The following is a 17,004-nucleotide window of genomic DNA, read 5'->3' on the forward strand; positions in this document are numbered from 1 at the left end:
TCATAGTACACATGTAAGTAAGTAGTATGCTACTACCAAATATGACATTACAGATGATGAAACATAAAAAATAATCACATTAAAGATTTTACGCAGAGAAATAATAGAAAAACGAGGTTGAAGTCACATGTCTGAAAACAGGGACTTCCTGCTGCATAATGATCCACCTTCACTGATCAATAACAGTAGAGACCAGAGCTGGATCTGAGGAAGAGGAGAAGGGCAACGATGAGTGATGCTTCCCAGCGAACGCAACACGGACGGAAACGCTCCATCCATCTTCATTGGACTTGTGTGTGCGCGAAAAGCAAAGGCGCACAGAAGGTAAAACCCGCATGACAGCCCCGGATTTAGTTTTATATCCAATAGATCAGCAGGCAGACAAAGCTTTATTTTCACCTAGAGAGAGATATTTTACCTCCGCGGCACGCTTTTATGTTGGAGAGGTGTCAGCCCGGGAAAATAGATGGCTAATGCATAAGCAAAGTGCAGCTCCACCACGGCATGCAGCACGTCATGGCAGCAGCAGGGATTAAGGGCCCCTGGGGGGGGCCCCCGAGATGTAGGAACGTGAGCGGTGACTTCAGCTGCATCGTATACTAGAAACTTTTCTTACATTTTCAACTATTGTGTTGAGTGATGTCGCCACGATGAGGAAATGGTGGAAATCACAATTTTTTAAACCCCCACATCTCTTAAATAAATACTAGATAATAGATAAATATCATTGGGTTTAATATTCTTGATTTAAACCATCTAGAGTTTAATAATCCTGGGTAATAATATATGGAAATACGTACTTTTGAGTAAAATAATATTCAGTGATTAAACTCTAGTTAAATATTCTTGAGTTAAACCATCTGGAGTTAAATAATCTGGAATTAAATAATTATGAGTTGTATATTCTTGAGTTAAACCACCTGGAGTTAAATAATCTGGAGTTAAATAATCTGGAATTAAATAATTATGAGTTGTATATTCATGAGTTAAACCACCTGGAGTTAAATAATCTGGAATTAAATAATTATGAGTTGTATATTCTTGAGTTAAACCACCTGGAGTTAAATAATCTGGAATTAAATAATTATGAGTTGTATATTCTTGAGTTAAACCACCTGGAGTTAAATTATCTGGAATTAAATAATTAGGAGTTAAATATTCTTGAATTAAACCATCTGGAGTTAATTCATCTGGAATTAAATCATTATGAGTTAAATATTCTTGAGTTAAACCATCTAGAGTTAAACAATGTGGAGTTGAATAATCTGGAATCAAATAATTTTGAATTAAATAATATATGGTGAAATATTCTTGAGTTATGATTCTTGAGTTAATTTATATGAAATAATTAAATAATCAACAGTTAAATCACCTGGAGTTGGATAATCTGGAATTAAATAATTTAGAGTTAAATAATCTCAATTTAATTTAATTATTCTTCAATTAAATATTCTTGAGTTAAACCACCTGGAGTTATATAATCTTGAATAAATCTTAAATAATCTGGAATTAAATCATTTTGATTTAAAAAATCTCAAATTAATTATTCTCTAGTCGATGTTTTTTGACTTTAATAATCTTGAATAAAATAATCTGGAATTAAATAATTTTGAGCTAAATAATCTCAAATGAATTGTTCTCTAGTTAATACTTTTTAGATGTAATAGTCTTGAGTTAAACCATATGAGTTAAATAATCTGGAGTTAAATATTCAAGTTTAAGATTCTCGAGTTAAATAATCTATAGTTAAATATTCTTGAGTTAAATAATCTATTGTAAAACATTCTCAAATTTAAGATTCTTGAGTTAATTAATCTGAAAGTCAATCATTTTTAAATAAATAATCAATAGTAAAATATGGTCGAGTTGAATAATACTGAGTTAAATAATCTGGAGAGTTAATGCATATTCAGTGTATCATTAATTTGATGGATTATTTGTGGGAGGTTTGATCACAGGCAGGGATGAAACCTTGGCCGTGTGTGTTTAATCTGATGGAGTTCCACTAATTCTCCGAAGCAGACTTTCTCTCTTGACCCTCAGATTGTTCCGCAGACACACTCGTCTAATCCTGTGAAAGGAAAACCTGCCTCGTTGACTTTGGCCATGTCTCCCAGACAAATTCTTCAATTCTCAACAGCGTGATGAGCCTGCATGCACTCACTGAATTTGGTGGAGAAGGACACAAATCCTCCAGATGGGATTGGCGGTCATGCCCCGGGTCTCTCGGCCCGAACGCGCCCGGGATGTAAAGTGACGGCGACGCCGCGACCCCCAGTCGAGAGGTCTCCGAGGATTTGGAGATAATGACATCGCCGTCTCTATTAAGATTCACATTAACCATTTCACCGCACGACCTCTTTTGTTCTAGTCTGTGTGTCAAAAGTCTTACCGTGACGACGTCGCCGCGGCAGAGACGACGCGGCAGCTGTTGTTTGGATCTGGTTTCACTTGGATTTTACTCATTTTTAATCATTTCGATTATTTATTAATATATTTGTTTTATTTGTCGTCTGCAAACAGCAGGAGACGCATCAAGTGGTTTGACTTTTTTAACCAGCTTTGCTAGTTTCATTTGTTTACTTGTTTGTGTTTACAAATACTGTCGTAGTTAAACACCAACTAGCACATGACTTGATGGATGTGATGGAAAACAACATCAACATAAAAACAAACAAAAACTACAGAAAAACCAACAACCAAAACACTGACAACGTTAAAAAAACAAACCATAATGAAAAACTACAACAACAAACTAACGACCAATAAAATCAAACAACAACACAAATAAACAAAATGAATAATAATATAAAAAAAACAAAAACATAAAACCAACTAACAACAACCAAAAAACACAGTGAAAATCAACAAAAAGAAAAACTAACAGTCAAACGAATACAACAAATATGGGAGAAAAACCAACAAACAACAACCAAAAAAACAGCGAAAATCAACAAAAAGAAAAACTAAAACTAACAAACAAACAAACACAGCAAATATATGGGGAAAAAAACGCCAAAAAACACCAATGAAACCAAGAACAAAAACAACAACAAGAATTAGCAAAAATAAATTATAAAAAAGAAACAAAACATAAAACCAACCAAAAATAATGTTAAGATAAAAAAAGGAAAAAAAACCCCACAAAGTAACAACCATGAAAAACAAACAAACACAACAACAATTGTATAATTGAATAAAACCAAACAAAAGTGGAAAACAACAACCAACAAAAATGGTAAACAATGTAGTAAGGAAGTCAAAACAATAGAAGAAAAAAACGCACAACCAATAGAACCATGAACAAACAAAAGTGCAATACTGGAAATAAACAAAATGACATTTAAAAGAAGAACAATAACAAAATATAAAACAACGATGACAATGTAAAAAAAACATGAAAGTAAACCACAAAAACAAACAACAAAATGACACCTATCTTGTGTTGTCTCAGGGTCAATGTGACCCAGTGGCCGGATAACAAATGTGTTTGTGGTATCCCTTGACCCCGAGATAACGGGAAGACGATTTGATTTTCCTTTTTTGAAACATGTATCCTCATGTGCATGAAGATAATAACTTGATAATAATGTTGATAATCAAAATCCTGTATGTTCCTCTAGTGTTCCAGTTTCTACTCTCATGGTCTCCACAGCAAATATTTCGCTGCAGCTTTTCCTCTCGTTCACTCGAGCAGCCGGAGAAATCCTCTCTTCGCTCTCGCCGGATGCATTGAAAGGGTGAGGAGGTCACGACCTTTCCGGGGATATTTTACGACGACACAGCCGAGGAGGTCTGATTCGTCTCCAGCGGAGCGTGAGGCCGGCTTCATCCACGCGCCGACACAGATATACAGGGGCGACAAATAGAGAGGCGCGAGAAAAGAATGGAAGTTTGTCGGCTCCAGCAGAGCAGGAGCTGTTTGCTCGGGGGATGCCGAGGAATTTCGGGGATCGCGGGGGGCTATAAATGAATCCAGTGGTCAGAGTCTGAGATCACACACACACACACACTTCTGGTCATAGGTTTGTCTCAATGTTCATTTACTGGTGATGAAATAAAACGTTTTTTAATGATAATAAATCTGTCGTTTTATGAGGTAAATGATCTATAAAGATGCTGGTGCTTAGGATACGACCCTTATCTTAGACATGAAAGGTGTCAATCACACGAGTGGCCGATGTATATTTGACTGATACGTTGTGTTACGTAAAATACATTCACCCAACTTCCTGTCACAGGAAGTAACAGACAAATGTATTTTAATTTATGGAAACTCAATGTGTTTGTTCTGCTTTATAGTTATGTTTTTGGGGTTTTGGTATTTTTAATACAAACTGTATATATTGTGTATTTGATATTTTCAAGATTTTCTTTGACTTGTGTTACCTTCTTACGTTGTGTACAGAATAACTGCAATTTCTTTGGGATTAATAAAACATTTCTGATGTTCCCAAACACATTTATTTCTTTTAACATCAATTTTATTGTTATTAAAATACTCTATATCATTGTAGATATTAAGTATATCTTCCTGATCTCATCTTAAACATATTCATGGGTCAAATTAACTTGAATTTACTACTAAGTCCAAGAATTACTCATCTTGACCATGTTTTGAACCTATTCATTTATAAAGTTCTCCCCCGTCTGAAATATGGGCGAACGAGAGGTTACGAGAGCGGAGTCGATTATGACGTAATAATCTCTTCACTCCTCCTCAAGCCAGCTGTAACCACGCCCTGCTTTGTTTATACAACGAGTCCCTTGGAGGTGAAGAATTTCAGGATTTATGGCACTACATGAGAAACCTTGACGTTTGACCAATCACAGCAGAGTGGGCGTGGTTAGGGTAAACAAGATGTTTAGCTCTTTTCAGAGGGCGGGGCTTAATCACATTTTCTAATGTGAATATTTCAATGAAAAGTTTTGTACAAACAGACACTGATGATACAATAGAGTCCAACATCTATTTAAGACACATTTAAATCAACACATTAGTTGAACTTTAACATAGACTTTGTTTTAAAGAATGAAAAGACAATATGATAATATTGAAACTCTTACTTCCTGTTACAGTTTGGTACATTGTGTTCAAGAATAAATTAACGTCCAAGTTAAATACAAACCAATTTTCTATTGAACTTTACGTTTTTTTCCCGCATTTTTTACTCGCCCACATGACGACTAAGGGTTGGCATTATTTTCAGAGTAATAGACAAAAATGTTCGTTCATTCTCAGTTGTCTTTGTCTTCATATTCGTCCAAAAAGATGCTTAAAAAGTAAGTAAGTAAGTGAAGTTCTCTAACAAACAATACACGTTTAAAAATACCTACAAATTTCAAAACTCTTAAACTCCAAGACAACACAGGATCCCAAGAAAATCAGGGAAAAGCACAAATAAAAACATCTTAAGATGTTTCTTGAAGAAGTCAGTAGATCATCAAACACAGAAGAAGATCGTTCCAAAGCTTAGGAGCAACAGTCTGGAAGGATTTCTCTCCTCTGGTCCGGAAGCATGTTCAGGAACCATCAGTAGATTCTGATCCACAGACCTCAGAGCCCGAGCTGGGGCGTAAGGCTGGATCAGATCACTGATGTAAGGTCTGACCATGAATAGATCTAAAAGTAAGAACCATATTTTCTGAAAGAAACTGGCAGCCAGTGAAGATTTTTGAGGATCGGGGAAATGTGAGTTCTTCTACTAGAGCAGGTCAGAATTCTTGCTGCAGAGTTTTGTATGAACTGCAGGTGAAACAGATCCTTCTTGTTTAGACAAGACAAAACTGTTACAATTGTCTTAGTTAGTTGACAACTATAAGTACCTCGGTGTGTGGATGGACAGTAAACTGGACTGGTCCTGCAACACAGACCATGTATATAAGAAGGTTCAGAGTAGACTGTACTTTCTGAGGAGGCTTCGATCATTTAACATCTGCAAGAAGCTCCTCTGCATGTTCTACCAGTCTGTGGTGGCCAGTGTCATGTTCTATGCTGTGGTGTGTTGGGGTGGAAATGTGTCCAAGAGGAGTGTCAACAGGTTGATCAGGAGGGCTGGCTCTGTGGTTGGAATGAAGCTGGACTCACTGGTGACAGTTGCTGAGAGGAGATCATTGAACAAACTACTGTCCATCCTCTGAACACTGTCATCAGTGAGCAGAGAAGCAGAATGAGTGCACGAATGCTCCTACCCAGGTGGAACACTAATAGACTCAGGGACTCATTCATTCCTCGGGCTATTCAATTGTACAATTCTGAGTTCGGGGGCAGGAGTGGAGTGAGAGTATCTGGATGTTCTGTTCTATGTTAGTCTCTGTATCCTTTGTCTTTGTTGTTTTTCTTTGACCTATGTTCTTTATCTTTATCTTTAGACTTAGATTGTGTCATCTTGTTCTTTTTCTCTTAATGTTCTTCTTCTTATTTTATTTTTATTTATTATTTTGTATTGTTTATGGAAAATTGCTGGCTGTTGGAAAAACAATTTCCCGAAGGAGACCTCCTGAGGCATCAATAAAGTTTTACCTTACCTTACCTTAACAAGAAGACACAAACAACCAAATACCTCCATACTGCTTGTCTGTAACGTCCATCTTGTAAGTCAAGAGAGTTGATCAGTAAAAGATCAGAAAAAACTTAAACAAGTCTATATTTTAAGTTTGTTTTTAGCAAAACATCTGATTTTTGGTGAAACATCACTTTAAGGTGTCATCACTCATCTCTGACTCTCACCTATTATTCATAAAAATGCAGAGTAGGCGAAAAGTGCATCTTTTGCCGCAACTTTCCGGGCCCAGCATGAATGTGTAGCAGCTCAAGGGTTATGGTTGTTGTCATAAATGAATCTGAAGAATATTCCAAGTCTGTTTCGAATAAAAAAAAAAAGGTATAGAAAAGTGGGGGTCCGGGGGCAGATATTGGGGCGAACGATACAAAGAAAGTAGCATAATTAGGAGGCGATGGGATCGCGGAGGAAGCTTGTGTTTCCCTGATTGTGGAGTCTAAGTCCTGTATAATGCCATTTAAATCCTGTGATCCGGGAATTGCATTTCAACTCAGATTATTGGAATCATCAGCCCGTGAATGCCTAAAATCACATTGTTTGTGCACGTGTGTGTGTGTGTGTGTGTGTGTGTGCACGCTGGAGTGTGTGTGTGTGGCGGGGATGTAAGTGTTCTTCAAGTATTTTGCTTTGGTGATGATTATGCTGCGGGAAAGAAAACATGAAATCTATTTAAAGTTTAGTGAGAATAATGGAAAAAGATGGATCAGTGAGGAAGTGATGGGAGTTTTCAAAGCCGCTCACGGAGGATACAATAAATCTGCTGACGAACTCCGCTGAGCCGAGGAAATGTGATTTATACGTCTAAGTTCTGGATTATAAACAAGTCAGGGGAAATAAAAATATGTTTGTCATGTTGGTAAACAAGCAAGGTCAGAGCTGAACAACAAGACTTTCTTTGTTCTTTTTGCTACAGTCCTCGACCGATTGATCACGTGACACAACTGATTGATAATTAAATTTAAATGAATATGACAAAAAGAGAGGTGGAAACAACCAAATTTAAGTTTTTGTTATCTTTTTTTTTGTAATTTTAGGCCAATTTAACAGCTGCCTTTGTCTCAATGAACTTTTAACTCATTTTCATTTATAAGTTACATTATAATTTGTTCATCTTTTATTTCCAACAATAATCAAGCCATTTCCAACTGTAATAAAACAATTTTCAACTGTTATCATACAATTTTCAACTATAATCAAACATTTATTTCTATTATCATACAATATTCTACTACAATTAAACAATTTTCAACTTTAATCAAACAATTTTCAACTATAATCAAATATTTTTTTTTATTTAATCAAATAATTCTCTAATGGAATCCAACAATTTCAACTGTAAATATATAATTTTCAACTTTAATTAAACAATTTCCAACAATCATTTAAAAAAAATCAACTATATTCAAAAACAATTTTCAACTATAATCAAACAAATTTCAACTATAATCAAAAAATGTTCTACTGTAATAAAACAATAACCTATTTTAACTTTTCACCAATCTATAAATGCAGATTTTTTCTTCTATATATTTTAAGTTTTTATTTCACGAAGAGTTCTTTTTACTGACGTGTTCATTTTATTCAGATTTATTCCAACATGTGGTGGATGAAGATTCCAATGTTTGTTTTACTCTCCATCAGTTTTATGTTTAAAGTAAAATTTGAAGATGCTCAGTTAAAAGTATATTTCAGGTTCTTTACATGACCAACAGTAATTGTCTCTCGACTAATTACTAACAAACTCAAATCTAGTACTAAATACTCATCTTACTGTGTCTTTACAAATACTTAATTGGTGTGTATTTCTTGTATATTACTTTGTATATTATTTTCCATATTTTTACACCACATAACAAGTCTGGAAGAACCAAGGAGCGATTAAATGTACCTAATGTTCTTTCATTAAAGTAGTACTTATTCATAATAAATAAAGTTTTTGCAACTTGCCAGGTTTACTATGTACTTGAATCTTTATTGTTTCATTTAATATTTAATTTGAGTAAAAGTAATGAAAATATTTGGAGATGTAACCGTAATTGTTTTACCATTGTGTAATCTCAGGGTCAAGGTGACCCGAAGGCCCGAAAACAAATGCATTTGTGGTATCCCTTGTGTTATCTCTGGGTCAAGGTGACCCGAAGGCCTGAAAACAAATTTGCTTGTGGTATCCCTTGTGTTGTCTCCGGGTCAAGGTGAACGACCTCCACCACTGCATATATATTTATGGAAGCCAGGGAAGTCGTTCACCTTGACCCGGAGACAACACAAGGGATACCACAGACACATTTGTTTTTCAGGGCGAGTCAAGATTAAATTAAGGATGAGGTTCTTAATCCTAGTTGTAATAATTAAGGTCAATATTTCAGGTGTGCGTTCTGAGCCTGGACGATCTCTTGTTGATCATTTTTCTCTTAACTCTCAGCGACCTTTCCCCTCACGTCACCACGGCGGCGTGTATCACATCCACCTTCCTATCCTCGCGATTGTTCGGGAGGTAAATAAGATGATTCCTGCTGCTAAAGCTAAATCCCACGAGTCCTAAAGAGCGACGAGAGGGAGAGACATCTGTCAATGCCGCGAGCCCACATCCCTGAACCTCAGATTAGGGCGACAGGATTTGAACAAAAAAACATCTTCTCCGGTGTTTAGGTGAGCGATGTGGCAGCGAGTAAATGGCACAAAAGGTGCTACAAAAGGTAGTATAATCTCCATCTATTCATCATTAAAGCCAGGAAAGTTGTTAATGTCACCGCGGGGTTGTCACTCATACCTCGCCACAGAGATAATTGAAGTCCGGGCTCTGTCAAAAGATGGTTCCCGGGGAAGGAGGGAGAGAGAGAGAAAAAAAAGAGGGCGTGGGGGTTTAATGCCAAGGTGGAATGAAAGGATGCATGTTGTGTCTGCCAAAACACTATAGTGATTCCTTTCGGCTGCTGCAGGAGCCGAGGGTGCAGACGCTACCTTTTCCCAGTTCTTTGGAGATTTCATTCATCCTGACAGGGCAGGGATTCGGAGAAGGAGGAGTTGCATTGACGAGGGGACATCAAAGGGTGTAGTCCTCTTCTGTTCCCTTGCTAGGAAGCAAGAAAATAGCATATAGTTTGTGGTAAGTAAGTAAGTAATAGTTATTTGTAAAGCGCCTTTCTAGACCAGGGTCACAAAGCGCTTTAACAATCAAAAGCAATACACAATATTGCTTTTGATTGTTCTCTGGTCTGGAAGCGTGTTCAGGAACCATCAGGAGATTCTGATCCACAGACCTCAGAGCCCGAGTTGGGGTGTAAGGCTGGATCAGATCACTGATGGAAGGTCTGACCATGAATAGATCTGAAAGGAAGAACCAGAATTTTAAAGTTGATCCTGAAATAAACTGGCAGCCAGTGAAGAAATTTAAGGATCGGTGAAAATGTGAGTTCTTCTACTAGAGCGGCTCAGAATTCTCGCTGCAGAGTTTTGTATGAACTGCAGGCGAGACAGATCCTTCTTGTTTAGACACCACAATAGTCTAAACGAGAAGATACAAACGCATGGATTATAAGCTCCAGATCGTGTTGTGACATAATTTTCCTAAATTAAGAGATTTTTCTCAGTTGAAGGAAACCATTTTTGGTCAGTTTTCTGCAGTGTTGAACTAGAAACATGTCTTTGTCAAATACAACACAGGCTGAGTTTGACAGACTGACCTAGTCACCTGAGTACTGACTCAAAATAGGTAAGAGTAAGTAAGATTCATGTCCCAACAACGCTTAAGACAATTCATACAGTTGTTGATTTAATGTACTCATAAAATGAGAACATCTTCAAATATTCACACAATATTATAATATATATCGACGAAAATAATCGTCCAAATCAATATCAACATTCTCCGCTAGCAACAGGCAGTTTTGGGTTCCCAAGTGACCATGTTATCATGGTAACATATATCTCGCCTTCGTTTGTTGAGGAATAGCGTATACAATATTGCACACAACAACACACGTAAGTCTAAATCAAATGTTAAACAAGTCTTTTATCAATAATTGTAATTGTCCTACAATGATATGTTTTATTTCGTTTCATTTGCAAGTTAATGATAGACGAGTTTTGTTTACAATATATACAATACTATAATTTTTTATAACATGTAATATTGTATATTGTTATTAGTTATAAGGGTATGTTTGTAGTATATTTTGTAATTATATGATAATACTGCTTATATATTATGTAATCATATCTATTTGTGTAGAAATATTTGCTTAAAACTCGTTTCTCAGTTGTTCAAATGAGATAGGAAGTTAAAAAAAAAGTTCCTACTTGTTTTCCGAACTAAAGTAATCCCTCGTCTATTGCATCCTAAAAAAACCCAGCTTTTAATGGAATCTATGAAGTAGTGACCGTTATAACTTTGATAACTCGACAAGGTATATGAGTTGCCTTCTCTCTCGACAACCCTCTCAGCGACGGTGACCTAAACAGCTCCGATAACGCTTTGCCGCCCAGTCAGCCAATGACAGATGTCAATCACCTTTGAAATAGCAATTGTAATACAATTTCAATACAGTACAGTGTGTAGAAGGGCACCGTTGGAGTTCACTGTTTAGTTGGCACCATGTATATATTAAAAAAAAAAATTAAAAATTCAGTGAAATACTAAGACAACAACAAGGGATTAACGAAAAGACAAGGGTCCAGTATACAGCTTTATTTTTATTTGTATTTCTGTCTTTTGTATGTAGGAATACATATTTTATTATGTTCAAAATAAATGTATTCATTTCTATCTTAAGCCAGATATAGACAAAGACCATTGGAAAACTAGTGTGTATATTTAAACATACAAATGACTTATTTACTAAATAAGATCGTCTTTGTTTCCTTTCCTGCAGGAACAGATCACGGTTACTCCGACGGGTAAATCAAGATCTTAACTGGATCATCTAGATCTTAGTCTGACAATTAAAATTAGCCTCCAATAGTCTTACCAATGTGTTTTCATGTGTTCATTTCGTCTGTTGTTTTTTAGATGTGAAGGTAAAATCTTCAGTGGAGTCAGGTTGTGATCACTGATACATTCTGCCCTCAACTACCTGCACTCTTATTTGCATGCTATCTCATGAATTCATCTGTGGAAAACACAAAGATGTCATTACATGATCACCAGAAGGCAGGATGGAAAACTTTCCATTATTCCTGGGAAGACAAAAACCTTCTTTCCGGGCAAAACGGTTTCTGTTACAGAATGAAGGAGAATATTCAGGTCTGGTGAGGAGTTTAATGCTAGAAAATGAAAAATAGATCCTTATCAGATAATTACATGATAATTCACTCCCAAGTGGCACTGATCTATTTTCTATCGCTTTATTTTTCTGTAAGTACTTTGCTCTGATACCATCCGAAAGTATTGAATGAAAAATGTGTTGTTGAATATATGTTAGATATGCCACAAAGCTTCAATTTTCTGCTTTTATCCAGTCGATTTGAGCATATTAAAGTGACAATAAAATAATAACAAATACATTGTGTTAACACACTTTACACAAAACAGCAGAGCATGGATCACCTTAACCTCCTGAGACACTTTGTCCTCTTTCAAGGACAGATTTGTGTCCATGATTGTGTTTGTTTTACTTAACATACCATCTCGCTGTGAAATCACAACTTTCCACAAAAACACAACAGCAGGGATGTCAGCAAAATACTTCTCCAGAAAATTTTGAAAAAGGTTAAATCCAAAATCTTTCAGAAACAAAACCTTTTCACATGCTGTCACACAACAAAAAGTCAAAGTTCTTATTATGAATATGTTTTTTTTCTTCCCTATTTAAAAAAAAGTATTAATTTCTTTATCTTTATCTGCTACAAATGTCTGGAAACACAAACTATAAGCATCTTAAATCTGAGTCGATAAGGCCGCGACGTGAAGATCAGCATACTGAAGGTTGTGACACAGCGAGAGATTTGTGTTTGTTCATGTCCTGGGCGACATGCCAGGTCCACATGGGCTGGTCTTAACCCCGCTGAGAAGCGAGCGGTGGATACATTGAAGTAAATACCAAGTAACATCGCAGCATCGCCAAAGTTCATTCTGTGTTATTTGTTGTTTTGAATACTTTCTGTTATATTTCTTAATTCCTGGGGTGTGTCCCAAATCACGCACTTATGCACTTACACTTAATATTTTGAGTGCCCAATAAGCAGTGTGCGAAAATGTAGTATGAAATGAACACTCAATTGGTGCACTCAATAGGCAGGAAAATTGAGTGTGGATCGATGGACACTTTCCACCCTAAACGACCGCCATCTTGGTGACCTAGATGGCGCTAAACGGAAGCTAGGACGTGTCTTAGGAGCAGATACCGGCGTAAATGTCTTGAGAAAACACTCATTTCACCACAAAACAAAACACAACAACAATAATAACACAATGAAACGCAATTTAAGAACTTGTTTCAATTGGAGAAAAGTGCTATCAAGTGTCGCGATAAAGTTGCAACTTTCGGTTGCGATTAGAGTTAAAAAGTAGTAGAAGAAGAAGCTGTTGAGTCATTTTCAGTAATTGCGTAGCGGCAGTGTTTGATTTGAGTCAATATTATCTGTCGAAAACTATCTTAATGTGTACTATAAACCAGTGGACTGGGAGAAGTGCCCAATTTGGGACACAGCCCAAGTAATATTGCAGCATTATCAAAGTTTATTTTTGTGTTATTTGCTGTCTTGTACACTTCCTGTTTTATTTCTTAAGTCTTGTGTTCCTTGGTGTCGTCAACCATTTACTTGTCATCGTTGTTGTTCTTTCCGCCATAAGTTTATTAGTAATTTGTTTCACCTGTTACTTCCTGATAAATATATAACCCCACCCCCAGCAAGCCTTCAATGCCAGATTGTCTTTGTTATCACTTATTTGACAAGCTCTCTCGCATTCCCTTGTGTAACACCAGATTGTTTTTTTTAAAACTTAAGATTGACAGCTATGATTGGATGGCTGGGCGGCAAAGCATTATAGTAGATTTGTCGGTCACTGGCACTTAGAAGGGTTGTTGAGAAGGATGGCACCTCATGTGAAATGTTGTGTCTACAAGTCATTGCTTAACAGAATGAAAAAAGGCATAAAATACAAATTAAAAGTACAGAAACACAAATAACATCAACCCCGTGGCCCATTGCTGATTACGTCACACATCTAAGTGTCATTTATCTATGGTTGACAACGTATTATCATTGCCTTCAGTTTACATCCTTCTTTCACAGCATTCTTGAGAGCGCTACCAAGAAGATCGTAGCACTTAAGAGCTTCTTAACCCATCAGGGAAACCCCTACATTTTCTACGAAATCTTCTACGAAAAAAAAGAAAATATACTGTACCATTGTGACCTAAAGACGTATAAAACTCTAACCACACGTGGGCACCGAGAGCAGAACCGTGAGCGAGCTGGGCAGCTGACTGCATGTACACACTGTTTGTTTTGGACTCAGTGCTGCTGACTCATTTACACATGTTAATTGGAGCTAATTGCTTTTAATGGGATGAACAGGGAACCCTCTGGGAGCACTTATACCTTTAATTTGAAGTAAATATCATTAATTAACATATGCTAATTGAAGCCAATTAACAGTGATTAAGAGATGCCAGGACACCATGAAGGGAAGAACCCCTCTGATCAAAAAATACTGATCACCCAACAAGAGGAGGTGAGAGGAGACACAGTGTTGGTCAGGGGAGATGAGAATATGCTCAACACGACCAGCGACCATTTTTTTCTTCTTTGTCATACTGGGATACTAGCACTGGCGTTCTTGTACATTTCATTTGTCCTCCATCTGTACCGGACACTTGTTCCAAACACCATCCATCACTATATTCATATTTATATTTACATTTTCTTTATATTTGCACTTGGTCATCTGATGCACTTTGTACTCTTATTTGCATCTTGTTCTTTTTTGATGAAACTATCGTCTTCTGTGAACTGGAAACCCAATTTCCCAAAAGGAGATCTCCAGAGGGAATAATAAAGTCTATCTATCCATCCATTCATCCGTCTTCTCATCTGGACTATTGCAACAGTTTGTATTCATGTCTAAACAAGAATGGGTTGTCTCGCCTGCAGTTCATACAAAATTCTGCAGCGAGAATTCTGAGCTGCTCTAGTAGAAGAACTCACATTTCCCCGATCCTTAAATTTCTTCACTGGCTGCCAGTTTCTTTCAGGATCTGTTTTCAAATCCTGGTTCTTACTTTCAGATCTATTCATGGTCAGACCTTCCACCAGTGATCTGATCCAGCCTTACACCCCAGCTCGGGCTCTGAGGTCTGTGGATCAGAATCTACTGATGGTCCTGAACCGTGAGGAGAGAAATCCTTCCAGGCCATTGCCCCTAAGCTTTGGAACGATCTTCATCTCCCTCTGTGTTTGATGATCTACTGACTCCTTCAAGAAACGTCTTAAGACCTTTTTATTCAAGCAGGCTTTTCCTTGATTTTCTGAGACTCCGCTGTTATTCTCAGTGTTATCTTGACATTTTAAGTATCTATTTTTTTTAGTATTGTTTTGATTTTTTTAAGCACTTTGTGACCCTGGTCTGGAAAAGCGCTCTGCAAATATAAATTAATGACTTACTTACTACAACCATACATCAGTTGTTGAATAATTATTTGTCTTTGTCAGGAATCTGACTTTTTTTTTCACTGAATGAACTTTGTCTTGTTCTGTTGCTCTGGCACCGGGAACATCCTGTGGTCTCTACAGACGGACTACAAGTGTCTAGAGGGAAAGAAGAGATGAGATCTTAGCGCCTTGAAAACTGTTCAGAGGAAGTAATGGAAGATCAGTGTAAGAGATCAGAAGCAGTAAAGGAACATCTTTGGGAACTCCAAACAGTTTTGAAGATTCACAGACCTGAGGTAAGATCTAATGAACTTGGAATCATTGATACTTTTTGATTTTCCATGACTACTTTGAACATGATAAATTATTTGTTAAATATCTCATCCCCTCATCATCACCATCGTGATATATGTCTCATTGTACTTTAGCTACTTTGGAGTGTTGGATTGAGCTCTTATGACTAAAACAACAGAGAAATTGACTTGTTTTAAAAAAACATTCAAAACATGCATTAAACTATCAAACCTTGGCCTTCAATTTCCAAAAGACAAAGAAGAAAATTGACTTGGACATGTCCACATGCAACTAAAAACAATATAACAACAACAAAAAAACACAATTGATAATATAGACAATTCAAATAAACACTTTATAGTTAGTAACTTTTATTCGTAAAGTGCTATAGGTCACCATTTCAACATGATCTTTAATCGATTTGGAGCCAACCATTCGATTGGCCACTAAAAATGACTTGGCAGGGCCCCGAGTGCTTGAGTTTGACTTTGTATTATATGATGTGCTTGTAAGGTAAGGTAAGGTAAGGTAAAACTTTATTGATCCCTCAGGAGGTCTCCTTTGGGAAATTGTTTTTTACCAATAGCCAGCAATTTTTCATAAACAATAAAAAATAATACATAAAAAATAAAATAAGAAGAACATAAAGAGGAAGAACAAGATGACACAATCTAAGTCTAAAGACAAAGACAAAGGACATAGGTCAAGGAAAGAAAAACAACAAAGACAAAGATACAAAGACTAACATGGAACAGAACATCCAGATACTTTCACTCCACTCCTCTTGTGTGTCGTATGGATCAAAATGCAACATGTACGATTGACACATCAAAATAATGTATGTTGTCATTGTTCCTGATGATACATAGTGTACTGTAAACCTTAAAGAGAATCGAACGCCTTCACTATTTGAACAACTTTGACATGTTTGTCACGTATATTATATATATTACATATATTATATGTATATTATGAACACTTAATTCTTCAGACTTCATTTTAAGATTTTGGGTCAATAACTGTCAACTCATACATATTCATAAGGCATTTTGTATATATAGTACACGCTATATACAAGGTCTATGTTTGGACACGCATGTCTTTCCAGCCCTGTGGACGAGGACACCTCTGCTCCGACCGGTGCCAGAATGCCCAAAGAACCATCTGACACACATTCACACCTCGGCCACCCTGCCACATGCGCCATGCTGACAGCGTTGGCAACCTTTTCCGCAGTGTCTGTTACGCATCTCAAAACCCAACGAAATATTCTTGGACTCCGCTCTGCCCATAAATCAGAGAGCACAACGAGGAGGCAAGGTCATTCAAACACTGGAAAAAATAGGCCCCGGAAACCTCTGAGATAAGAAGATTCAAGATCCGCTCGCACCTTGATTGTAGGTTAACTTTATCTGTGACCCGGTTGGATAAGAGAGGTTTAATGTTTATAATGTTGTGCTCTGTGTAAAAATCCCAAACTAGTTGAGATGGTCCAAGAATGGAGGCAGAGCATAGAGACTGCACTCAGAGAAGTAAAAATTATAAAAATTCATCG

Source organism: Callionymus lyra, chromosome 7, assembly GCF_982586985.1.
Source record: "Callionymus lyra chromosome 7, fCalLyr1.hap1.1, whole genome shotgun sequence".
NCBI lineage: Eukaryota > Metazoa > Chordata > Actinopteri > Syngnathiformes > Callionymidae > Callionymus > Callionymus lyra.